Source organism: Rhyacophila brunnea, unplaced genomic scaffold, assembly GCF_057557595.1.
Source record: "Rhyacophila brunnea isolate RB1 unplaced genomic scaffold, BYU_Rbru_1.0 scaffold_11, whole genome shotgun sequence".
NCBI classification, from domain to species: Eukaryota; Metazoa; Arthropoda; class Insecta; order Trichoptera; family Rhyacophilidae; genus Rhyacophila; species Rhyacophila brunnea.
In genome coordinates this window covers 4,387,795-4,414,662 of record NW_028232763.1, presented here as the reverse complement: position 1 = coordinate 4,414,662, position 26,868 = coordinate 4,387,795, and the positions used below count along the sequence as shown (strand labels likewise).

At 34.8% G+C, this 26,868-nt stretch overlaps 1 pseudogene across 1 annotated transcript in view; it reads left to right on the top strand.

Annotated features, from left to right (window-relative positions):
* The window catches only part of LOC147078294 (pyrokinin-1 receptor pseudogene), a 77,006-nt pseudogene that overhangs the window by 49,216 nt on the left and 922 nt on the right, over positions 1-26,868 (top strand). The gene's annotated exons all lie outside the window — the stretch shown is intronic.

Sequence of the window (26,868 nt, the reverse complement as noted above, 5' to 3'; positions counted from 1 at the left end):
AAGTCGAAATCAGAGGGACACAAAAACTAAAAACAGTGACAGCAATATATTGTAAACCCAATGTTACCATTCGGAAAAACGCATGGAGCAGGCTCTTCGATCAAATGGGAGAAGGATCAATTATGAGTGGGGATTTCAATGCACACCACCCAATGTGGGATCATATACTTCGAGACGCAAGAGGAGAGGATGTCGCTGACGTATGCCTTGACTCTGACTTAGTAGCGATTAACAATGGACAAAGTACCAGGGTCGCCCCTCCAAATCAGAGAGGAGCGGCACCGGATATAACATTTATCTCCCACGAGCTGGTACTGGAAACCGATTGGAAAATAGACTCCGATACGATGGGCAGTGACCACTTACCCATTATCATCGAGTTTGTGGAAATTCAATGCCAAACAGAAATCATCCCAAGAAGAAATTACCCTAAAGCAAACTGGGAACAATATCGAGAAATAATCTCAAATGACATACACAGACTTACAGAACCTACCAGAGATGTACAAGTAGAGTATGATAAATTGGAGGCAATATTGAATAATGGGGCAAATTCAAGCATTCCGAGACTCAAAGTATGCAGTCACCCAAACTTTAGACCAAAACCATGGTGGAACTCCAAAGTATCAAAGGCAATCGCTGAGAGAAGGCTTGCCTAGACTCGCTTCAAAAAAATCAGTTCAACAGAAAACTACCTAGAACTAAAGAAAAGGCAAGCCACGACTCGAAAAGTAATCCTAAAAGCCAAAAGAGAAAGTTGGAAAGCATTTTGTGACTCCGTCAACTCGGAAACTTCCTACTCAGAAATGTGGAGAAAAATGAAGGGCAAATCGGAAAAAAAAATTCAAAAATCAACTGGATGAAAGCATAGCGTCACTCCTCCTTCAACAACTAGCAAGTAAAAGTGACGAAATGAAGGAAGAAATCGCAGAACAGGTAACATATAATCCTAATGATACAATGAATGAAATTCTTACAGTGGCGGAACTAAGATCAGTAACCAAAAATAAAGACACTGCCCCCGGCATGGACGAAGTTTCATATTCCATGATCGCTCAGCTGCCAGAGATCGGAAAAAATAAACTGGTGGGGATATTCAACTTAATCATGGAAACCGGCAAAGTCCCTAGGCAATAGAAGGAAACGATGATTATCCCAATCTTAAAACCAGGGCGAGACCCTACCCTAGTGTCGTCAGTCAGACCAATTGCACTCATATCATGCATGTGCAAAACGTTCAACCAGATGATTGCAAGAAGAATCGAATGGTTTGCAGAGAAAAAACAACTATTTCATCACAATACTACGGGATTCAGAAGGCAAAAGTCGACTCTGGAGAACATAGGCAACCTAGTACTAGACATCAATGCAGCACAGGTCAAAAACGAAGTAACCTTGACAACATTCCTGGACATCCAGGATGCGTATAATAATGTGCATGTGAAAGAAGTGTCAAGGGTGTTGAATGAATGGGGAATCGGTGGGAAGATCACTAAATATCTTAAGCAGTATTTAAATGAAAGAAAAATCACCATGTGCATTAATAATGAAAAGAAGAGTACGGTATGCTCAAGAGGCCTTCCGCAAGGAGACCCCCTATCCCCATTACTATTCAACATTCTTACAACTGACATATTAAAGTTAATAACAAGGGTCAACATTGTACAATATGCAGATGATTTCGCACTTTTTTATTCGGGAAAAAGAGTAGATGAATGTCAAAGGTTAATGCAGAAGAGTCTTGACGAAATGAAATTATTATTGGAAACGCGAGGCCTCAAAGTAGCTCCCAGCAAAACTAAAGTGGTTCTTTTTGCCAGAGGCAAGAGACAAAACCAGCTTCACTTAAAAATCGACGGCACTATAATAGAAAGAGTAGACACTTATAAATATTTAGGTATGAACCTGGACTATAGACTAACGTGGAAGCATCATATTAGTCATTGCGCGAATAGCCTGACACAACCTCTGAACATACTCAAAGTACTGGCGGGAGGTGGGTGGGGCGTACACCCCATTCATATGAGAAGGTTATACACGGCACTCATTAGAAGCCGATTAGATTACGGGAGCATGTTTTACCACTCCGCTGCCGAAACTAATTCGGTGAGGCTAGACCGCATCCAGTCCAAAGCATTAAGAATATGTGGAGGATTTATCAGGACAACACCCATTCGGATTCCAAGCGGAACTCAGCGTACCTCCACTGAATGTCAGGAGATGGGCACTGGCTACCAAGACATGGATGAAGTGGAAATCTATAATAGATAACCCCATATTGGCAAAGGTGAAACTCCTATACGAGCTTGTTGAAAGCAATACATACTATGAGAAAAGAAAGCTCCCTCTACTGGTAGGAATCCTAAAAGCCACAGAAAGTTGGGAGGTATTAAATACAAAATTCCTAGGTATGTATTCGCTGAGGAAGCCAGTCGGTACCTACGACCTCAGCTCTGATATCCAACTAGAAGTCAAAGGAATAGATAAACCAAAACGGAGCATAGTATCCGATAAAGGAAGAGAGCGTGTCGAAAAAATGCTGACAGAGAGGTACGCAGGATGGAGCCACCTTTATACAGATGGATCCAAAGATCAGAATAGAGCAGGAGCAGCTCTTGTGATACCATAAGTAGGTATAAACAAGAGCTGGAAGCTAAGCCCAGCAATACCAATAATGACGGCGGAACTCATCGCGATAAACGAAGCAATTAAATACACTTTAAGCGATGATTTCTCGGCGCAATCCGCTGTCATTTTAACAGACTCCAAAAGCGCTTTACAACATCTTGCCGCAGCAACTCGCTCACATAACAGTAAAACCATAGCTTACCACATCCTTGACCAGATCGACGCCAAGAAAAATAGAAGAGGAGATCTATGCCTTCAATGGATCCCATCGCACATGGGCATTGAAGGAAATGAAAGGGCAGATGATCTAGCAAAGGTAGCCGGCCATTCAGGGGTACCATATCAGTGGATACCAGAAAACCTGGACTGGAATGAGGCTATAAAGAAAATGTGCAATAGTATGTGGATAGTTTTTCACCATAGGGCATCATTAGAAAAGGGGAAATGGAGTAAGTCGATTCTACCAACACCACGAGAGGTGCCCTGGTTTGTAGAGTCTTCTTTGACGAGGAATGAGCTTAAGTTAATACTGAGGCTAAGAACAGGGCACACCATGGGCAAAAGATTTGATGTCCTCATGGGAAGAAGCGAATCGCAGCTCTGCGATGAATGTCATGTTTTAGAGGACATTGTACATATTGCACTGCAATGCCCAAAATATGAAGTTCACAGAGTACAGCTGCAAATTGCAGATATCTATGAGAATGTCGACGAATTGAAGGGTGTCCTGGCGGTGGGTAAGACGGAAGAGCTAGGCAAAATTGTAAAGTTATTTAACAGAATAGGAGTTAGGACCTGATCGACGGATCCCCTTCTAGAAGAGAAGAGGCGATATGACAGCGAGTCGCAGTCAAAGCCTCGGTAAAATCACAAAAAAAAAAAAAACTAAGACCCGGCTCTATAAAACCGTCATACGCACAGTCGTTGCATACAGGTGCGAATCATGGACGCTAAATATGAAAGAAGCTGAAAATGGTGTACTGCTTTGAGAAAAAGATCCTGAGGCGAATATATGGACCCATTAATGAAGGTGGGGAGTGGAGAATTAGGTACAACACGGAACAATACCGCTTATACCAAGATTCAAAACTCTCCACCTTCATTAAACTCCAGAGGCTAAACTGGGCAGGCCATGTCCAACAAATGCTTGAGTCACGGATATCGAAGAAGATCCTCGAAGGAAACCCAGGGAGGAAAAGGCCAGTGGGAAAGTCACGCACACGATGGGGTGATAACATTACAAAAGCTGCCAACCAGCTGCTAAAAATCAGGTACTTGGAAAAACGTGCGGTCCGGCTGGAGGACAGTGGTGGAGGGGGCCAGGGCTCGACTTGACCTGTAGCGCCATCAAAGAAGAAGAAGAAGAAGTCTATTTCAAGCCGTCGATGAAAGTTTTCATGCACTATATATATGTTGTAGGGTCACCGAAATGATGTGTGACATAAATAGAATAATATTTTGACTATGTTTTCGCTCGCCCCTCGGCACAGTATTTTTTTATTTTTGTTTATTAAACTCAGGCCGATGTAGTCGAGAACTTGCCTTCATGGAAAACAGAAAACGCAATTTAAGCTCTATTATAAGAAAGCTCTTTTCCAACCGTTTCAATAATTTGAATGAACTTTCAATTTATGCAGTATAATCAGGGGGGTCAGTTATATACACGTTGGTAATATGAAATTGTAATGGATTAATTAAAAATCAGCAAACAATATAATGTTCATTTGTAGACCTTTTAGGTAACCCATTGAACTAAGGTATTGTCACATTTTTTTTCGAATACCGATGTCCGATACTATAAATGTTGGAACGGTTGTCTACAATATTTCATTGTTTAAACTCTAATAAAAAATATCACTCATGGCTGCTTGTGGTTTAATTGATATACCGATAGCTGGGTAAAAGCGTTGACACACTGAAGCGATCATGTGAGCTTACTTGGGATAGCTTTCACTCTACCCTGAGAGAAGCAGATGACCATGAAGGGGTGATGAAACTAATAAAATGTACCGTACATGTAAACCAAATGTAAAAACAACGGCATAACTCCAGTCGACAATAATTGTAGAAGCTTTATGTAATAACTATCTTTCTGACCATCGTACTCTAAGACGACTGGTTTTCCGCATCGGAAACGAATATAGCTTCTGAGGGTTGCATAGGTTTACCCAACTCTACAACCGACGTAATATTGTCTATGTTCATTTGTATAGCATAGACAATATTATAATACTCAGCGGGAATGACAGGCAACAAATCAGTTGCAATTTCAGTCTTCAACGGCACAGTCAAAATATGCGGGCAACACTCCGCATAAAGTTTCGATATCATATTCAAAATCATAATGTAAACCTTAAAAAACAAATAATAAAATCAATGTAACAGTCTCCAGTAGTGGCACACTCAGGATTTAATATTGAGGGGAGCCCAAGGATCGATTTTTGGTTTTTTTATTGAGGTTCCAAAATATTAATTGAAAATGGACATAAAAAAGTATTATTGCAGTTAACTTATACACAAACCTACTCAATACAACACAGCCTAATTTCTCGTTTATCGGTCTTTTGTCTATTGCACTCGGTGTACCTACACTATAGCCCCACATCCTGAAACTGGCCCTCAGGCTAGGATATTTGGCGGGCCCTCTACCTACCGCTAAGATTAAAGGCAGTGTGAAACACTACATTCACGTTTTTCAAATTGAATTTTTGTTCAAATTAAGGGTACTTATACATTGAATTATTGGAGATTTTTAATAAATCTACTTTAATAATGGAGCTGTCGAGTATCGACACATAATAATCAGAAAATATATTGCACAATTATATAATTTAATATGTTCATGACCATGAAGTATAAAAGCACCGCAGGCGACTTTTTTTACTATTACAGATAATTTATGATGTTTGTTTATCTCACTTATCTGGTCAACTTGACACTCCGGGCTCCCCACAGCCCGGACCCCCAGGCTGGAGCCCTGTGAGCCCTCCCCAGCCATGACCTACACCACTCTGGAATTCGGGTGGACACCAAAATTTTTTCCACAGTTCCATTAGGACAGTTCCATTAGGGATTGGGTTTCTAAAAAAATCCACACATTAGTGTTTCGAAATTTTTGTATTAGAAATTAAAATCTAAGAAAGTTTTCTGAAAGGGTGCTGGAGAATTACAAATCATTTTTTTGTCGTGTTTTTATTTGTCTAAACCCATAGTATAGTTTATTGCCTTTCAATTTCAATGTTAAAAATCATTCTGATAATTTTCATGTTTTGGGGTGCAAGGCCCCCTTGCTCCCACCCCTGGGTGCGCCACTGGTTCCTAGTAGTGCTATGTTCATCTAAAATGTATTACCACAATATAAAACAAATAATATCAACACTGGATTATTTAACTGTGTCCCGAACAAATCATATCACACACGCTCGCCAAAAACAACCTTGTAATATAATAGATTTTGTACTCTCACACCAAACAACAAAAGATTCTGCATCTATAGAAGGGACGGCGAACCTTTTTACGTACGCGTACGCGTGACTGTCAGTCTGACTGCCAAGCAGGTTTCGTGGTGAAAAAAAAGTTTTAAAAAGTTTTCTAAAAAATAGTCTTTAAGCTATTAAAAAAGTTTTATAATTACAATTGAGTTCTTGAAATTCTATTTTTCACTGTATTCATAGCCAAAGGCATATCTTTTATTCTTTGAATATTTTTTCATTGTTTCTTAATTTCTGAAAGAGATCGTGGAAGCATTAAAACCACTATTCTTTCATATTATTATATTCTCCATCACTGTACGGTTTTAAATTTTTTGAGATTATGTTTGAGGAAAAATAACATGCAGTTATTATATTTGAATGACTGCCGATTATTAATTTCATATGGTTTGTTGGTTTAATATTATAATTTTTAATTGTCAGATCCTAAGGACCAACCTATGAAATTGTATAAAAAGATTTGCCTGCTATTTTTTATAAAATGCGATTTGTCATTTATGCATGAATTTCATCGTTTCCGTTTGCGCATTGATTGGTTAACATAATATGAAAAACCGACGAAAATACGCATGGTTACGCATTCTTTTCTCTTCAAAATGAAACGTTCGCGTGCCATAGGTTTGCCATCCCTGATCTATAGGATTTCCAACAATATGGCCAACAGTCATTTTTTTTGATAGGTACGTGTTTTCTTAAACTGTAACGTCAACAAATTCGTATAAATAAGCTGATTAAAAAGGTGATGCCAATCTCTAGAGAAATGCACTTTTTATAGCTATTGATGATCCGACATGATAAATAAGAAGTCATAAAATTGACTTCGCACGGAAAATATAAATTCCCGTGTGGTGTAGTGAGGTTGCGTACGCTGCCGCTAATTGAGGAATGTGGAGTGAGCAAACGAGGATTTATTAGACCCCCGAACCCACCGGAAACGGATCCGTGGATTTCGGCTACCCGGATCTTGTCTTCCGACGCGGGAATTTACTTATCGTAACTTAATTTAAACTTTTAGTGTCAATTCAACAAAACTATGGGAATATTTATGTATGCAAGTTAATAATATACTGAATTTAGCTTTGCCAATCAGTTACGAGTAGCATGATTCTGCCTGCTTATAAAGCGGTTATATTTTTTTTAAATACAGTATAACCCCTATTTTACGTTTTTTAAGGGACTGAAGAAAAAAAACCTAATTTGAGGGAAAATGTAAAAGAGGGGTATTGAATTTTTTTTATTTTTTATTAAAAAAATCATGTATATTAGTTTGTAGCATTTTTGTTTTTTTGTTACGTAATTCTCTTTCAAGACTATATAAACATTTAAAAGTGTCATCTTGAATATCAGCAAAGCTTGTAAAGTAGGTTTTTAAACCCTCGATGAACCTCATTGCTTCTTCTTTTGTTGGAATATCAACCTCTTCTTCATCAGACAGTTCTTCAGCAGACAAGTCTGCTGGTGTTAAATGACTGTCAACAACAGGGACGGCTCTTGTAAAGGAGCACAAGTGCAGTGCACCTCCGTGTTAAGATTAAAAGACGATATCCAAAATATAATAATATAATAATCTATATGAGTTAGCCAGTTTAAAAGTTCGCGCGCATTCCTTGCAAAAAATACTACCAACTTCAGCGCGCGCGTTCCGAAACCGCATTTTTATACTTGGTGTGCATATTCGAGATAAAACCGCCTGAACGTATCTGTGGCGTCATACCAATATGAATTTCACAGTGAAATCGTTCGTGACGCATTCAAATATGGGATATTTTAACCGTTAAATGTTGGTGTTCTCCCCCGCTCAAGATTGTCGAATCACTGCTTCGGCTGTCACGTACGAACATTACCGAATACGAATATCTCCTTGAAATGTTCGAGGTCACAGTGGTCAGTCAGTACGCGAATATTTTTTGTATTACGAAGTTCGTTAACTATTTACAGCATTGATTAGTGAGTGAATAATGTCGTTTTCGGTTGAATATATTAAAGACAATCGTCGCGATTTTTCAAAACGACTGGAAATTAAGGCTGCGGGACGCCCTTCACCAAGTTTAAATTTAATTCAAAAGTGTACAGTTAAAGGCAAAGTGATTAATCGAAAATTTAACGTGGAAATGTATAGAAAAGTGCCATGGTTATGCGGTTCTTCATATCTTAATACTGTTTTATGTTTTCCGTGTCTTTTATTTACAGGTGAATCAAGCTGTTCAGAGTCTGGGGTGAAAGATTTAGTTCACCTATCAGATAAAGTGAAAAAACACAGTAGTTCTGAAAAACACATTTTAAATGAAATGCAACTTGCAGTGTTGGGAGCATTAGATATTCGATCTCAGTTAGACGCCAGGTATCGTTTGTCAGTGAAAAAATTTAATGAACGCGTAGACAATAATCGATATATTTTATCCAGGTTGATTGACTGTGTGAAATTCTGCGGGGCATTTGAATTAGCTTTGAGGGGACACGATGAATCCGTAGATTCAAATAATCCAGGGGTGTATCGAGGGCTTATTGATTTCGTCTCGGAAACTGATATTGCAATGAAACAACATTTAGATAGCAATAATATTTTTAAAGGTACATCAAAAACAATTCAAAACGATATTTTAGATTCAATTTTAGAGGTTTGTCGCAATGAAATAAAACATGAAATATCGCAAAGTAAGTTTATCGCGATCCAGGCGGATGAAACCACGGATGTAGCCACAACTCAACAATTAGTTTTGGTAGTTAGGTACAAATTACGCGGACAAATACATGAACGTTTCTGGAAATTTATGACGCCGAAAGATCATACAGCGGTAGGTATTGCATCTGAAATTTTCAAAGAACTCGAACTTCTCGAGATTAAACAAACCCAATTAATCGGGCAGAGTTATGATGGTGCAGCCGTTATGAGCGGGCGACTAGGTGGTGTACAGGCTTTGATAAAAGCTTCGTATCCATATGCACACTTCATACATTGTTACGCCCATCAATTAAATTTAATAATGGAAAGAAGTGTTTCCGCTAACACAATGGTTCGAAATTTTTTTGCTAATTTACGAGCATTTCCAGTTTTTTTTTCGAGATCTGCGAAAAGAACCGATATTTTGAAAGAACTGGTTAATAGAAAAATACCATCAGCACCGACAACGAGATGGAATTTTAATATTAGAACGGTAACTGTTGTGCACACTTATCGCGAACAGTTAAATGAGTGTATGGAGCACATTTTAGAATCAGTAAATTTAGACGCTGATACTATGAACCAAGCTGGAATGCTGTTACGATATTTAAACGACGATAATTTTAATTATTGGTTAGATTTTTTTGCCAAAATTATGCCCCACTGCGATATACTTTTTAAGCAACTTCAGTCGAGATCAAAAGAAGTATTAGAGAATAATAAAGATATTGAACATTTTACACTTGCTATTCAAAATATTCGGGAAAATAATCCGCTACAAATTCAGCCCACGAAAAAACGTCGACCGAATGATTTACCACATTCTGTAATATGTCATGAAGTATGCGATACGATAGTGAACCAAGTTAAAGATCGTTTTGAATACCATGGTCATTTAGTAATATCTAAATTGTTTTTTAGTGAAAAATTTCGCGATTACCATAAAAAATTTCCAATTATAGATTTAATACAGCAATGGCAACATACGATTTTATTGACAAATTGAAACTTAAAAATGAATTAATTGTTTTATACAGTCGAGAAGATTTTTACGTCACCGATGGAGCGTTATCCATACTACAGCTATTCACAAATAATAATTTACTCGGAGTATTTAGTGAAAGCGTTAAGCTATTGCAAATAATTTGTACAATACCGATGACGTCAGTAGAAAGTGAGCGTTGCTTCTCAACTTTAAAAAGGATTAAGTCATTTATGAGAAATACCATGTCTCAAGATAGGTTAAATGCTCTTGCGATGTTAAGTATCGAAAAAAAAATGATATCGTCAATGTCGGACTTTAATATTCGAGTAATCGACGTATTTTCAAGATCCAAAAATCGAAGGATGGACTTCTTGCATAAATAGGTGAGTCTTTTTTTGCACTCCCTAATATTTTTGTCACCAGCCGCCACTGTTTCCCAGCCTTCTATAACATCACACTGGATATTTTCTTGGGTACTGGGTACGTCTTCATCCTGCTCCTTGTATATCCCAGCTTTCCAGAAACAATTCTTGATGGTAGAGATAGTAGAGAATATTACTGGCCCGCGCACTGACGAACCATTCTTTTAAAATCTCCTCCATTACACACAGTACATACGTTTTTTCGCCTCGGGTCCACATTGAATAGCGCTTTTTTCAATAAATTCTCGGTTTTTGATGATTGTGGCCAAAGTAGTAATGGGTATTCCTAAATTTCGGGCCAGTGAAACGCGTGAGCCAACGTGTTTATTCACTTTTTCGAGAATGTCCCTTTTCTCTTGCACTGACAAAGCTTTCCTTTGGTTAGACATTATTATGACAGACGGAGTTATACAAAACACAACAAAAAAAAAGATGGCGACTAATGGACCAATCACCTTGTTATGCGCCGAACTCGGGCCAATAACAGCGTCGCTCGCCGACCAATCACCGTGCGCCGTTCGAATGTCACAACTCAATCATTGTCAAGCGCGCGTAACTCGCATATTTTGAATATTTTCGGCGTAAATCGCGGGAAAGAAAAACGTAAATGCGGGTATTAAATTTACTGAAATACATCGGGACTGAAAAAAAAAACATGCAATTCCGGGCGCGTAAAAACGAGGTTATACTGTAATCACTATGTTAGTCATGATCCGTTATTCTCAAACTAGGCTCCACTAGAATTTAAAAAGCTTGCAAAAAAGCACATCGTGAAACATTTTTGATAATACAAAGGTAATTTAAAAAAGAATCAATTAAAACAGAAACGTCTGAATGATAGTTTTTCTATTGTCAAACTCTTCAAAATATTTTTTGATATGCCGATTATTTCCAAAAATCCAATTTTTAAATTCGTGAAATTATGCAAAAATTGCACGGCGCCAAGTACAGGAAATATTCGAGTAGTGAAGGATACGTTTTACATAGTACGGCTAAGTTTAAACTCGTATACCTATCTAGAAATCCCTCTGTTTATAGAGTCCTCAACATTACTTCACATAAACTTCATCAGTCTTGATCTGTGTGACAGTTAATTCCTAAAATAAAAATGTTTTTCGGCGACAATTACTGTAAAAATGCAATAGTGTTCAATTAGATAACTGTTGAACCTTAGATCTGACTGAAATTTTGACAGACGTTAGAATTATGATATTTTCCTTTTAATAATTCGTCAAATGATTATTTTCCGGCTGATTTTCTTTTAAAGCATACTCGCTTTTCACTCTCTTAGATCTCACTTTTTCATTTGACATTTTTTCCTGCTTCTACCAGGAATGGTTTCTAATCCTGGCGAACTGAAGAGATTGAATTTATATGCGCCTATCACTTACCTACGTGGTCGCAGCCATGACTTATTCTGGTTGGAACGGTTTCCTTGTGTCAAGACTATCAGGCACCATTACCGAGGAGTGCAAGGCTAGTCAATGCGCTCCCCAATGACATAGACATTTTCAGTGATGTGTTGTGTATTTTATTTTTGAATTTCAATTTTTTTCAATGTAAATCTCGTATTGTGAACGTCCTGAATATTGATTTGTTTATTTATTTAGGTCAACCTGTATGATCAATTACAGAGAATAGGTATAATTATAATACTGTAGAATTAAATAATATATTGTGATGGTCCCAATAACAGGTTGACACAAAAAAAACATAATAAATCAAATTTAATTTAATCAAATCAAATATTAAGTACACTTGTAATGAATATACTTGGAGAGTTATTTAAAATGGTTAAAAAAAAACACTTATACAATTAGTCGTAGATTTTGGAGCAACTTAATTTGAAAGAGGCAAAAGAAAAAACAGATCTACTTAATCACTGTGAAGATTCAAGGTTCTACAGAGTCCAGTCACCTTACTATTTTACAACGTTTTTCTTAGCTCGTATTCTTATTTCTCCGGTGGTTTTTTGTCTGGTACAAATCTTCCAATCAATTTTTAACTAACTTCCCGACTACCTAGACGTTTGAAACTTTTATAATACATCAGAACACGATGCCAATGCATTTTTTAATACTTTTAGCCATATTTAAGTAGAATTGAATCCATTTTCAGTTAATTCTGTTTTGTATGAAAAGTTATTTCGGAAGAAATCCGTAATCCAATCCACTGTTATAAGTAGCTAGGGGTCTGGGGTCCTAGCAACCAAATTATTAATATATACGTGCGTTACTATGGAAATCAATATGACATGTCAAAATGACATATCAGTATTATTTCTATCAAGTACAATTTTTTTTGATCGTTTAAGCTAGTCAAGTCAAGTTTATATGATTCAACAGAAAATTTAAATACGTTGTATATAAAAAGTTCTTTTTATCTTGTAATTATTTATTGTAACCTAAATTGGTTGTATATGTATGAATGTATAAAAGTGAGAAAATGTGAGGATGAATATTGAATCTGGGTACATTCAATTTTATGTTAGATAGCTAACTGATAATACCTATGATTGTTTGCAGGTAATACTCGTATTTATGCTGAGTTAACTGGTTATTAGGCATAATATTCTGGATTGATTAATTTAGATTGTTATTCATATTCTCAAATTCATCTAGTATTCTATTTTATTAAATAAGTTTCATTATGTTGTTTGATTGAGTTGATGGTCGATTAGATACTCGTAGTTGCGTTATTAATTTTGATGAGTTTAATAAAATTATGATTCTATGTTTGCTGCTATAATAATATAATGCACTCATTATACTTCTCCATAGGATAAGTCAATCCGTTCGTTGTGCCTTTTTGGCTGCCGTGCCTATGGGTGCGATCTACTGGAGAATGGGACAACTGGACGCGAGGACAATTGGATGCCGCACTGTCGTAGACACGTAAACAGAACGTAGACGAGAAAGTTTAATCAGTTTGTATCTACTACTTGGTAGTTTTAATTCATTTTACTCTTACCAAAATGTTTTTTATTGCGGATTAGGAATTATCATGCCTAAGGTTTTATATAAAAATAAAAAAACTGTTTTTTTAAACATATGCCCGATTAAATCATTATTTACGTATGCATATTTAAATTCTCAACAACTATTAAATCATAAAATAATAATTTAAATATAAATAATAATATTAAATATATTTTTAAAGTACCTATAAGTACCTAACGTCAATTTATTATCGAATTGCGTGGCATCCAGTTGTCCCTGCGCCAAATCGCCCTAGACCTATCGACTATCCCGGGCGTTGATGATGTTACATTTTTTCGTCTCGCGTGCGCTCGTATCGAGAGAAGAAAGGGATAAGGATTCTAAGCCCAGGTGCCCATAATCAAGGATTATCCAAAGGCACGAGTCTGTCGTGGAAGAGGTCTAATGCCGTTTGTCCGCTGTTGATGAGTGGGAGACATTTGCAAGCTCATTTTTTCAGCGAATCTGGCGGTGCATGCTACGGATAGAGTTGAGCACAATGAGAATTTTCACATGTTATAAACGATATTCTATTGCTGGATATTTTCGGTGGGGTTTTGTCACCCGGCTGAAAATAACGCCGTATATCGACGTTTTGGTGGCTGCTTGCTCCCGAAGGGGAGTATTTCTATTTGGTATAATATTTCGTATGGTGTCAGTTGGATATACTTAACATAGAAGATTCTGAATCTATGAGATTGTTATGTTTTTCGCAAGCACATAACAAACACAATACATAAGAATTTAAAGGGAAGGGATTTGTCAAGCAGTGAATTAATCAATATTGTCAATGATGATGATAAATAATATTAATACTATTCATAAGGAAGGGTAATATTTTATGATATACATCTTTATTAGCTCGGCCAAGTTATAGTATGTAAGTTGGAGAATAACGTGGATAGATAGTAAATCGTTTCGGCAATTTGCAACGTGCTAATTTGTCAAATTATTTCCTGTTCCGGGTTGCTTTCGACGAAAAAAATGACATGCTCAGATTATGATAAAATATATGTTAAAGTGAGCTACCACTGCGCTAAGTGACTGTCTTGATAACAGAAGTTTCAAAATTATATTGAATTTATTACTGGTTATAATATCAAACCTTTCTATATGAACATACGAGTATATTTTGTACATACATGCCTATCATATTTGAAACAATTTTACTTAAATAATTTGGAACATCTCAGAAAGACACATACTTATAAAAAGTATTTTAAAAACCGAGTGTTAAAAGAAACACTCATTATTATAATGGTAGTATGTCAATCTTACTAACTTACTTAGTTCACCAATTACAAGGTCGCGCCACTCCGATTGGTCCATCACCACATATTGCGCTTCCCGGAATATAAGTTTTTCAGTGCGTGGGTCACTTTTGTAGCCCTGCAAAGTAAGGGAGGGTTGGCTACGGCGACAGAACTCTTGAGGTTTTGCCACAAGGATACGCAGTGTCGTACTTTCTGGCATCATCCAGACCACATTTTCTAGTCACGTGGAGCATCTCCTCATGACCACTAACTGCAATCACCTTTAAGTTGGCTGAATGCAGGCCCCTACATATCCATGTGGATTCCAAATTTACTGAAAAGGCTGTCATCGTCGGTAACTATGGAATTTAAGTATTTGAATCTGGTCACCAATTCTTTAGGCAGATCGGAAACTCGCAGAGAAGTGTCGGTTTCAATGCATGCAGCACTGCACATGGATTTGGTCGTTGCTGCATTCAGATGAAGAACTATATGGTTTGTGTTGTCAGCGAGCCTGTTCACGATTACCTACAACCGTTCGATTATTGAGTTGTACTCTAAATTTCACAGTTTTTCTTCGTATACTTAGATTGTGTTATCATGATTTATGCATATCCTACTGTCGAGAGCATTTTAACTCTCTGTCACAACCTTCTGCTGCAATCTCAAGGGATGAATATATCTCTCTCCTGCTGCTTCGTCGACCACAAGAATGCATTTTGACAGCCCTCATTATGACTCTCTTTGGGAAATTCTACTGGGTAATAATGTCCTACTGAAACTGTTCGACGTGATAAGCGCTCCATATATAAATACTGAGTGCCAAGTGAAAGCACTTTTACAAAATATTTTTAAATATCTTCTACGTGGCCTACAAAAAATAACCCATACTGTGACTTTCTTGGCAATTCACTTAACCTTTGCCTAAATTATGTAAAATTATGTAATTATGTCCTTCTTATAACATTAATATGGAAGTACGCTAAGTACTACTCCATTTAATCAAGTTATATTGAAACGATATACTGTATTTGTCTGCTTACAGAGTTATATTAAATATTTAATATTTTTTTTGGAATACCTATTTAGATTTTTTCTATGTTAATTTTTATAACTAATTCAATTATTTATTTTCTCTTATGAATAAATGCGATAAATTATATTATCAAACTTTAAGATTATATGATATCGTCCGTATTTTGTAAAAAGGGCAAATTTACCATTTTGGCGAAATCGGGATATTAATGAAAACACAATAATATGTACATCGCTAGTTTTGTTGTGTAAAAAAGCTAATTTTTATCTCCGCAGGAAAGTATTTAAAAACGATAATCGTAAGAGCGAATATCCACTATGACGAATAAAAAGGCAATATTAGGCCTTTTAAAATATTATATTATTAGGACAGTATTCTTTCTACACCCACGATGGGCGCGCGGCTTAAGCGTCAGCCTACAGAGTGGTGGGTTCCAGTTTCTAATCCTAGCTCTAGTAAGTACCTACACATAATATTGTTTGTCCAGTCTGTGGAGGCCCATAAAATTTTATTAGGATCGGATATGGTTGTAAAATTCTTTCTAAGCATTTTTATAAACTTTTAAACATTTATAATTATCCGCAGGTAATTAATAAATAAATGTCAAAAGTTAAAAATCCTCTTCCTATTTTGGTTAATTTGCACTGTTTTACAAAACACCGAAGATATTACTCTGCGGTATAAAAATGTCCGTGTTGCCCATAACAAGCAATGATCAAAAAATAAATAGATGGTTTTAAGGGAACAAAAAAAGCAGGAATAATACAATATGCCAAGGGTTATAAATATTTGAAGAGTAGATTATTCCTAAGTTCTTCATCTGCCTATGCATATGAGTTGCCTAGAGTCATAACTCACATATTCCAAAAATAGAGTTTTTAGATAATCGCAAAAAACTCAGAGAATCAGACCACTGTTTTTTTGTGATTAGTAAAAAGTATTGAATATTAATGAGTGAGTGAGTCGATTAACATTTTTTTTTTATAAATGCCGCACACTTTGAGAAATAGAGCTCCCTGATTGCTAGAAAGACCTTATTGATAGAACTACATTATTCATTGAAAAATTTGAGTTATGACACCAACAGTCAACTTTGTCAACGATTTTTGCATGGTTTAAAGTGACTCTTGATAACCAACAATTTTTCATTTTCTTTATATAATCTATTTAACAGAAAAATGACCAAATTACAAAATGTTAGACGTCTCTATGCAAGTCATATATTCTAGATCTAGAACCTTAATTTAATTGATTTATTAATAATACTATCTACAATACAGCGTAAAACGTGGAAAAACAAAAAAACTCGGTACAAGTGACTCATTATGAAAGCTTCCACGTATGAACGATTTTATTTTTAGCTATTACGCATGTTTACGAAAGCTCGGATGAATGAAATACGGAAATCGATAAAACGTCATAAAATAGCATAAACCCTAATTGCCTTTAGTTTGCCAATTTAGAAAGTCTCATGTAAGAAACGTATAAGTCAGATTATTCATTTGTAGATTCTTGTGAAAAATGTGTAGTATAGTGAGAAATCTTTATCTTCTTCGTTTGACCATGTCCAATCATCATAATATGCGCCTCTACAGAGTGGAGGTTTGTATTAACAATTTTTTTTACGAGAAATGGATATTAGCCACTTCCCCAACCTAATAGATCCATACTCTGACTCTAAATACAAATTGAAAAAAATATGTGTATTTGCCAAACCAGAAATTGAACCTAGGACCCCCGACATTATAAGCAAGCTTCATGTAAATATAATGTATAATATCTTAAATGAAAAAATATCACACAGACTGGGATTCAATATTTTTTTTTGTTTCTTGGGCCAGGCTTGGAGCTTGATCTGAAGACTTAACCCATAGGTTACGGGCCGCACAAAATTGTGTTTTTTCTAATTACTTTTCAAATGCAAATTAACACGTTAATTACAAAATTAATTAAAAGGGCCCGTAAGCATTGTGTATGGAGTTGCTGATAATAATTCTTACCTACGATCAACATTCCCTCTATTTTTCTAATATGCGTAAGGATCATAATTAAATCTAATACGTATGATCAGTCATTTATTACAAAGTAATTATGTTTATAAATACCAATATATTATATTGACTATTTTTTTGCCTAGATAAATGAACTTGTTAAATTATTAAGTTAAGTTAAAACGTTTTTAATTGTTATTTCTGTTTTTGGAAACATTTGTGCCAACTTTTTTTCTTTTATTGTGTTAACTGTCAATAAATTCATGGTGTAAATGCATTGTATTATTAATTTAATTTAATAAAACACATTATTTTAATACTTATTACACTTTTACCAGATTTATTTATTAAAAGTGGAATAAGTACAAAAAAAATTGCATTTTATTAAATTAAAGTAATTAATAATTTGTGCCAACATTTTTTTGTAAATAATATGTGAGCACTGTCTACAATTATTATTGACGATATTTTTAGTATCGTCATCATTTTTCTATACGCTATACGTTGGATTTGGTGTACTCCACAAATCCTTCGCCAAACTCCTTCAGTTTACCTCCTTATCCACACAATCGATTGTTCTCGTTTGCGATCTACCTCTAGGTTTCTTCCGCTGGGATATCCACCTATTCAGGATAATTTTGTTTCCTGTTGTTTTTTGCTACATACAAAATCTGATAATGTCAACATATTCTAAGCTCACCCCTTTTAACAATCAAATTTAGGAATGACCTTAGCCTACAATATTTCGCAAATTAGTCTATATAATGTTAAATGATAAAAAAATTTAAGTACAAAATTTGATTCATAATAATAGCATCTTAATTATTTAGGTAAGCTTTTTTTAAGTTAGCCAGCACGTTATAGAATAGAAATTGTCCACACTCTAGTCACTTGTGCATACAAACCAAAGTCTTGGAAAGTTGTTCTACGACACTATCAGTACAATTAATAGTGAATATTGTTTAACATTCGTTACGCGACGGTATATGCCTATGGGTGTGGAGACGTAGCGGCTGGTAGAAAAAATGCAAGTAGTCACGTTACAAGTTTTTAAAATTACTGCATTGTAGATCACGATAGGTTTAAATCTCATTTTGAGTACCTACATATTATAATATGTATAAATATATAGGTATGTAGATTAGATAAAGAATATCATAGTCTTAAATCTTTTGTATTATTTATTTGAACATAAACAGTTTAAAATCTATATATTAATGCTGTTATGTACGGAAGAATAAACAAATCCTGGCATACATAGATAGAAACGGTACAAGGATGTCGATGGATTATAATGTAGCAACGTTGGGCATAATGTTGAAAGACTATAAAATAAACCAATGAATAAGAAAGCAGTCAAGAAAATGCGATCTTATAGAAATTTCAAAACTATCAATGTGTCAGATATTTTGTTTAAAAATGGTGTCATACGCAAGATTGAACTAATAGGGTCAGCCTAAAATATACTGAATTTCTTTTATTGTATTTTTTTCCGATCATGTCCGATCCTGATAGGATCATATATCGGCCTCCACAGAGTGGAGGTTTTGTATTGACAGATTTTGTTTTTTTACGAGAAATGGATATCAGCCACTTGCTCACCCTATTAGGTCCATACCCTAATACACACAAATTGAAATTTGTATTAACTATCAATAATTTATGGTGAAAAGGCATTGTATTATTAATTTAATTTATTGATTATTTAAAATTATTATTTAAATTAAAAACGCAGTACTTTTGTTATTATATACTATTGTTATTATTATATAATATTGTATGGATAATTCAATGTATTTGTATTGGTAGATTATTTGTGTCAACTTTTGAATTTGTTTTGATGAATGCCTGTTGCATAAAGATTATTTAGTTGAAATTGTCCCTCTGAGGCTGACAAAATCGGTCCAGGTTTATTTATTAATAGTGGAAATAGTACAAAAAAATGCGTTTTATTAAATTAAATTAATAATATATACTGAATCAGTTAACTCGTCTAGTTCAGAAAATACTTGCCAACGAAGAATCAGTTATGAATAAAAAGTGGAAGGCGATAGGAGAGGCTTTCATTCAGCAGTCGATCCCGTCTCGGTGACTAAAGTGAGGCCAAAACTACTGATGGAAATTAAAAAGAGTATTTTTTTAGTTAGGGCAAGTTACAAACACGGTGACAAAATAGAAATTATTACTTATTTGAAATAATATGAATCTTGGTATATACGGTTTGTATTACACCGTCCAGTTAAAGTAGTTAATATTCAACGTAATAGCAAATTTGCTTTAGTATTATAAAGAGTATCGTAAAATGTTAAGTCAGTAAAACTCCTTTATGAACGAGAAAAACTATTAAATTTCCTCGCTAGTTTTTTATGTCTACCAATTTACTACTACTAGATAAGCTTCCGAACTTTCTATTTAAGAACTATGGCCTGTTTTAAAGTGAATTTAAAAAAAGCTCTTAAGTTAGTTCAAGCTTTCTACGTGTCTAGCATTTATCTTGATTTAACGTAAGAGAATGAAAAGTTGTATTATACTCACGGGGATACATTCAAATTATTATAAAATTTAATTTTGTATTTTTATAAATCTTCATAATCATCGGTTGTGGTCAATTCACTGCTGGATGAAGGCCTACCCTAGCTTATTCCACTTTTCCCGGTTCTTCTTAGTTATTTGCTGCTACGTACACCCATCGATCATTATGAGTTCGTCCATACAGCGGGTTTTAGGTCCATCCCTGTGGACGCTCTGTGACTATTGGGTACAACTCGACATGTCCAGCCCATAACCATATCATTTTACTCGCGTGCACGTCTTGTCTGCTTCCTCATCCATTGGTTTCTTTTATGATCTTTTCGCGTTATGCCCAATATTCATCTTTCCATGCGATGCTGCGTTACATTAAGAGTTTCATTTTTCACATGCAAACGTGAGCGCTCCTAGTACATGTTGGTTGAAAACTTTACGCTTAATACACAATGGAAGGTCACTTTTGAAATTATTCAGGCGTCAAAATGCACCGCATGCTACTTTGGTTATGCGAGCAATTCCGGCATACATACTACCGTCAAAACACTTGACGTTTTATAAAATGATAATAATATGATATAAATATTTTCTGATGGATGTATCCGACTTTGCAACTCACTTACAATTTAAACAAAATTTTAACAGTAAAAAGAGCTTGAAAGATATAAGTAAGTAGCTGATCTTATAATAAAAATTTTCAAGTTTTGCTGAACTTCTTCGAATCAGTATATTATTGTAACCATGTCCCCCAAATTCTGAAGCGTGCCCCCTACCTATAGCTATGATACAATAGTGTTCCCTAAATAGTATTCCGCGGAATCCCAGGTTTCCGCAAGGTAAAATTAATGGAATACCATGTATATTTAAGCGATTTTTGTATTTTTAAATAAATCCACTTGATTCAGTAGTCGGTACGTGGCATCAAAATTTTATTATGAAGGATAGCGATCATTTTTGTGGTAGCCAAATAACATGAGACCCTTCATCATTTTTGATAAATAGCCATTTTTATTAGTCAGTAAACACACTAAAAATAATTAAAAAATAAAATTCTACGCGTAAATTATCATTAAAGTAAAATAGCACCGCAATCGATTTTTTTTTAATATTCGAGCGACTGTGTCATGTGTGTTTATTTCATTTAATTGTTCGATTAACCGCGCCGGGCCCCTAGGCTAAAGCCCTAGTGGGGGGCATGATTGTAACGCAGCGAATATACTAAAATTCGAAAATAAATAGACGATCGTGAATCATAGGTTCTTTTAAAATATAAATTATTATTTATTTAATACTTGATGAGAATTAAAAAATGCACATGTAAATAAAGGCGTTTTTGGAAAAGGGGTCTATATAATACATCATGTCAAAAATTGATTTTATTGACTAAAACGGGTTGACATAACATCGCTCACACACTTTTTGAGATATTAGCAACACTAAAATGCTTACCGTGGAAAAGGGGTCTATGATTATTTTATTATCCAAAATAAAATAAAATATTTTGTCAATGATAATGAGTGTTTTCATGAATATAATATTATTATTTTCACAGATATACTCTAAAAGTCTGCATGATCGAAAAAAACGTTTTTTTTTCCTCTCCTGAACAATTTTGTTTTTGCATATAGACCCATTTTACGGGAACGCCTTCAAATAATGATTGAAGTGTGCATATGCTTAAGTTCCTGCAAGAAGAGAGTTCTTATATTTTTATATAAAGCCTCAGATACGATAATTCTCAATCTGCAATAGAAACATTATGTTAAGAACAAAATTGGTACTGTTCGGTTATACGGAATACAGCGGAAAACGCATTTTGAAAATAGCCGTTAAACTGGATTATTTTTTAGTTTGGGTTAGTTTAGGTTAGGTTAGGTTGGGTTAGGTTAGGTTAGGTTTGGTTAGGTTAGGTTAACCTAACAAATAATCCAGTTTATCGGCTATTTTCAAAATGCGTTTTCCGCTGTATTCCGTATAACCGAACAGTACCGCAAAATTAATTAAAACTAGGAGTAGCTGATAGAAATTGATTTAAATTCCTCGTCTAAATCGTAACGAACGTCTATTTATTTTATACAACAGTGCGGCGCTCTATTTTCCTGGTACTCAGTTGTCCCATTCCCCACGTTATGTACACAGGCATGAAATAAATATTATTGTATTTCCAATTTACTTACTTAGGTACAGTTTCCAATGAATTCACGGTGAACGGTGATCCATGAATAATACGTACAATTTTCTGAACACAGTATTTATTGCCTGACATAAATCTGTCAATATAAATAACTTAAAAACATTATAAAGTTTACAAAAGCTTTGTTTCAGTGATGTTTTATTACGTAAACGCCTGTTTAATTAGGTTTATATAATCTATATTATATTACTAAGTATTTAATTTCTTACATTTCAGTTATTAATGTTATCCTCTATTTGATCTTCATAATAATAGAATCTGTTATATTCTCTGGGATTAATTACTATCAAATTTCCTTCAAATTCGTAGAACAGTCTGGAAATAATTATATATAATTATACAATATTCGAGGTTTAGTCTTACGTCCTTTATATAACATCATTATATTACGTTTGATTTTAGTAAATGCTATTATATTATATTATTTCTATGTAGATATCTTTCTCTCAATAATCTTATTATTTATAACCAATATTAAAATTGTGTAAACAGAATTTAAGATAAATATATTAATTTTAATAACCTAAATCGAAATATCATTAGTTTCAATTCATTTTATTCAATAAAGTAAGTGCACAACAGGTATAATATGCTGTTAAAAAAAATATTAAAATATGAACTGTTAAAATTCTAATGGATTACAGTTTTGTATTATTCCATTTGAGTCGTTTTTTGTGACCCGAGTTTCGCTTTACGATATCTTCAGTTAAATCACAATCAAAAGGTAAATATACACTGACAACGGGTTCAATTAATTCTTACTTATATATCAAATTAATACAATAACGTAGTTAAAAACTTGATTACCCACCTATTAATTCAACAAACCATGAATAGTTGAAGTGATTGTTAAAAAATCCCTATCATTAATAATACAATCAATAAGCGTATACATCATCAAACCCTAATAATAGATCATTAACTAATAGTTAATAAATTCAATAAGTCAATTGTAGGTATTTAATGAAAATAACCAATGACATATATCATTAATTATCAATAATACCTGTCAGTCTTTAAAAAGTTATACCTATAAGACAATATTCTTATAATCTACATTTTTTTTCAAATTCCATCGAGTACCTTCGGTCGATAGTATTAATATTATGAATAAGTGGCGCACTCAGGATTTAATTTTGGAGGAGGGCAAGGAGGAGAATATAAATCAGTCCCATATGCTCTTTTTCTTCTTCATATAATTATTTTTACATATTTTCACAATACACGGCGGTATATTTTTACAGTTTCTCCTAATTATTATTAAATTGGAGTCATAGTGGCGGTAACCGTTGATCGAGTCGATCATCAGCGACTGGCGGATTGGAAGTTACTAAGGCACAAAGCTCACCAAGACGGACGAGCGGGCGCAGTCGGCGTGAGAAGCGTATAATCATAACCATAATCACACGCCTCTTGCCGCGCATTACCTCTCACATATGTAAAAGCGGCGCCGATCATATTTCGCCTCGTATTTCTTTGCAAAGCTATAAACTTTAGTAATTTATTTGTCCGCTCTAAATTCATTTTCACAATGATGAGTTGTGCTAGCATAGTAAGTTATTATTTGTAATAACAATAAGCGATGTAAGCGCAAGGTGTAGAATCAATTAAAATATGTGTATGCTTAAAAAGCGCGCGCCCGTTTGACGACGCTCCCGCCGCCGAATAAATTAGTGACCCTCGCGCCCCTTTCGCTGTTCGGTTTCTCATAGTATTTTCGTTTTATTGTCGTGCTATGACGTCAAGGACGCCGCGCTCGATTCTGTGTGCGTTGAAATATAAGGCGCGCGTGGCGTTATATTCGTCATACGCTGTGTACCTTCTATTGTATTGATGGTGATTCACCGCCCAAATTGAGCCAAAATGAGCGAGCACCCCGCTCGCGTGCTTTAGTGGGCTTTATGCCTAACAGCGACCACGCTGGACATGTGCGCTTAGTATGCTAAAACATTGCTCAAATAATAACGGCAGTGCTACCTGCTTGGTCTAGAGAACTACAATATTTATTTATGCCAAATTCCCCTGAAAAAAACGTTCTTTTGATTTACACCACCACCGACTGTAATGGGTGTAGTCGTTCTTGTTGGCGAATTTTTATCGTCGATTTTTGTTTTTTTTTTATTAAGGTTCCAAAATATTAATTGAAAATGGACAAAAAAGCTTGCCAGGGCCCCTTGCCCCCCTTCCTTGGTGCACCACTGTTATGAACTGTTAAATAATAATATACAAATTTGAAAACATCTCATGCCCCACTAGAAATAATCTTTTTTAGAAAAAAAAATACACCATATGGGACATATTATAACCACTGGATTGTCGCCAGTGTACTTTTCCAATAAATTAAGCTATGGGTATTCTACTTAATTACGACATTTTTTAAGTTGTAATTCATACATGAAATGCTTTTCTAATAAAATTATGTTACAATGTTGGCTATCGGTTATTGTATAATAAATCAATGTTGCGGATCATTCCATTATTTATTTTTTAGTTTTACTTAGACTTGCTAATAATTTAATAAATTATTTCTTTTATTCAACGAATATTCACAAGATTTAAAAATGTACAATTCTTATTTTTATCTAAAAAAGATTTTTTTCTAGTGGTTGAGTATGCATGAGATGTTTTCAAAACATATTTGTTCAATATATTGATTGTTACATTCTCAAATCTTGTGAATTATTTGTTGAATAAAATAAATAGTTTGTTAACTGTATTATGTTAATTATATAAAACACAATATGCATAGTAGTTTGTTTAAAAATTAATAAGTAAATATTATGTAAGTATACATAATATATAAATATATACAAGGAAGAACACAAGATTAAATTTACAAGGGGGCTATTTAAAAAAATATATGAGTAAAACTTATCTTTACTTTTTTAACACTTTTATAATACTTCAATTGACGCGAGCCGAATCCTACCCCCACATGTATTGTATGACCCGGAAGCTAAGAATAGATTATATATATTTTTTATTTTAAACGAAGACTGTAGTAGTCAAAAGAAGAGCACATACTTGGGTATTTATATATGTATTTAGAAGCAGATACCTGTTTGAAAAGAGAATAATATGTTCAAAGAAGCACTAACAGATAAATACCTGTAATCAATTTTAATGATATGGTGTACTAATTTGAACCCCAATTTGGTGAAATGTTATCCTTATTCTAATAGAAATTATATTATTATCATTTTTATAGAGTTATAGGTATATCAAAAAAATATTGTAGTCTACCTACTTATTATCTTTAAGTTACACCTGTGTCAATAAAATCGTGAAAAATACTTTTGGTTTTGCAGTAGGCTTACTACGTCTCGAGCTTGTTTCTTACTACAGACTTACGACTTACTCAGAGCCTACATGTTTTTCACTCTTCTTCTTATTGTGCCATCCCCTAGCGGAGGTCGGCCACCATCAAGGCGATATTATCTTTGTCGTCTGCTACCCGGAACAGTTCGGTACCAATCACGGAGGTTCTTAAGCCACTAAATGCGGCGCCGTCCTCTGCTACGCTTCCCATTCATCTTTCCTTGAATGACAAGTTTAGGAATGCTGTATTTTTGTCCTCTCATAATGTGGCCGAGGTATTGTAGTTTCCTGGTTTTGATACTACGTAGAATTTTTCGGTCTTTCCCCATTCGATTGAGAACTTCAACATTTGTCACCCGGTCAGTCCAAGGAATTTTGAGGATGCGTCTATACAGCCACATCTCGAAAGCTTCAAGTCTCCGTGACATCTCTTGGTTTAGCGTCCATACTTCCATACCATAGAAAAGAATTGAGAGCACATAAGAACGTACTATACGCAGTCTCAGACCTAGGTTAAGATCTCGATTGCTAAGGAGGCGTCTCATTTTGAGACCTTCCTTGCGATCTCAATTCTAGTTTTTATTTCCTGAGACTGGTTCCATTTCTCGTTGACCCATCTACCTAAATATTAACACGTTCGATTGGTTCGCTGTTAATGACAAAATTTGTGTTGGTGTCTGGTGTCGCTGTTTTTGATACTAGTAATAGTTTTGTTTTCTCGAGGTTCATTTTTAAACCATAAGAATTACTGACCTCATTAACCTTTTCTACCAGTTGATGTAAACTCTTTAAACTATCAGCAATTAGCACAGTATCATCGGCATATCGTATATTGTTAATATGTTTGCCATTAACTATAATACCCACCGATTCACCTTGTAAGGCTTCCTTGAAAATAGTTTCCGAGTACATGTTAAATAGCAAGGGTGACAATATACACCCCTGTCTTATACCGCGACGAATTTTTACCTCTCCACTGATTTCGTTTTCAATCTTAATATTCGCTGTTTGATTTCAATATAAGTTAGCTATCAGTTGAATGTCTTTTGCATCGATGCCTTTCTCCTGTAGGAGTTCGAGAAGTTTAGGATGCCTAACAGTATCGAATGCTTTCTCGTAATCAATGAAACACATATAAACATCAACATTAACATCTAGGCATCTTTGCACTAGAACATTCAAGCTGAAAAGTGCTTCGCGAGTGCTCAAACTACTTCTGAAGCCAAATTCACTCTACAAAAAATGTTTATCGATTCCTTCTCTAAGAAAATTTCATTAAATTTATATAAGTGATAAATAATTAATAAATTATTTTATATTATAGTGTGACTTAAATTATTAAAAAGATCTTGTGATATTTTAGTATGCACGGTCATGCAAATAA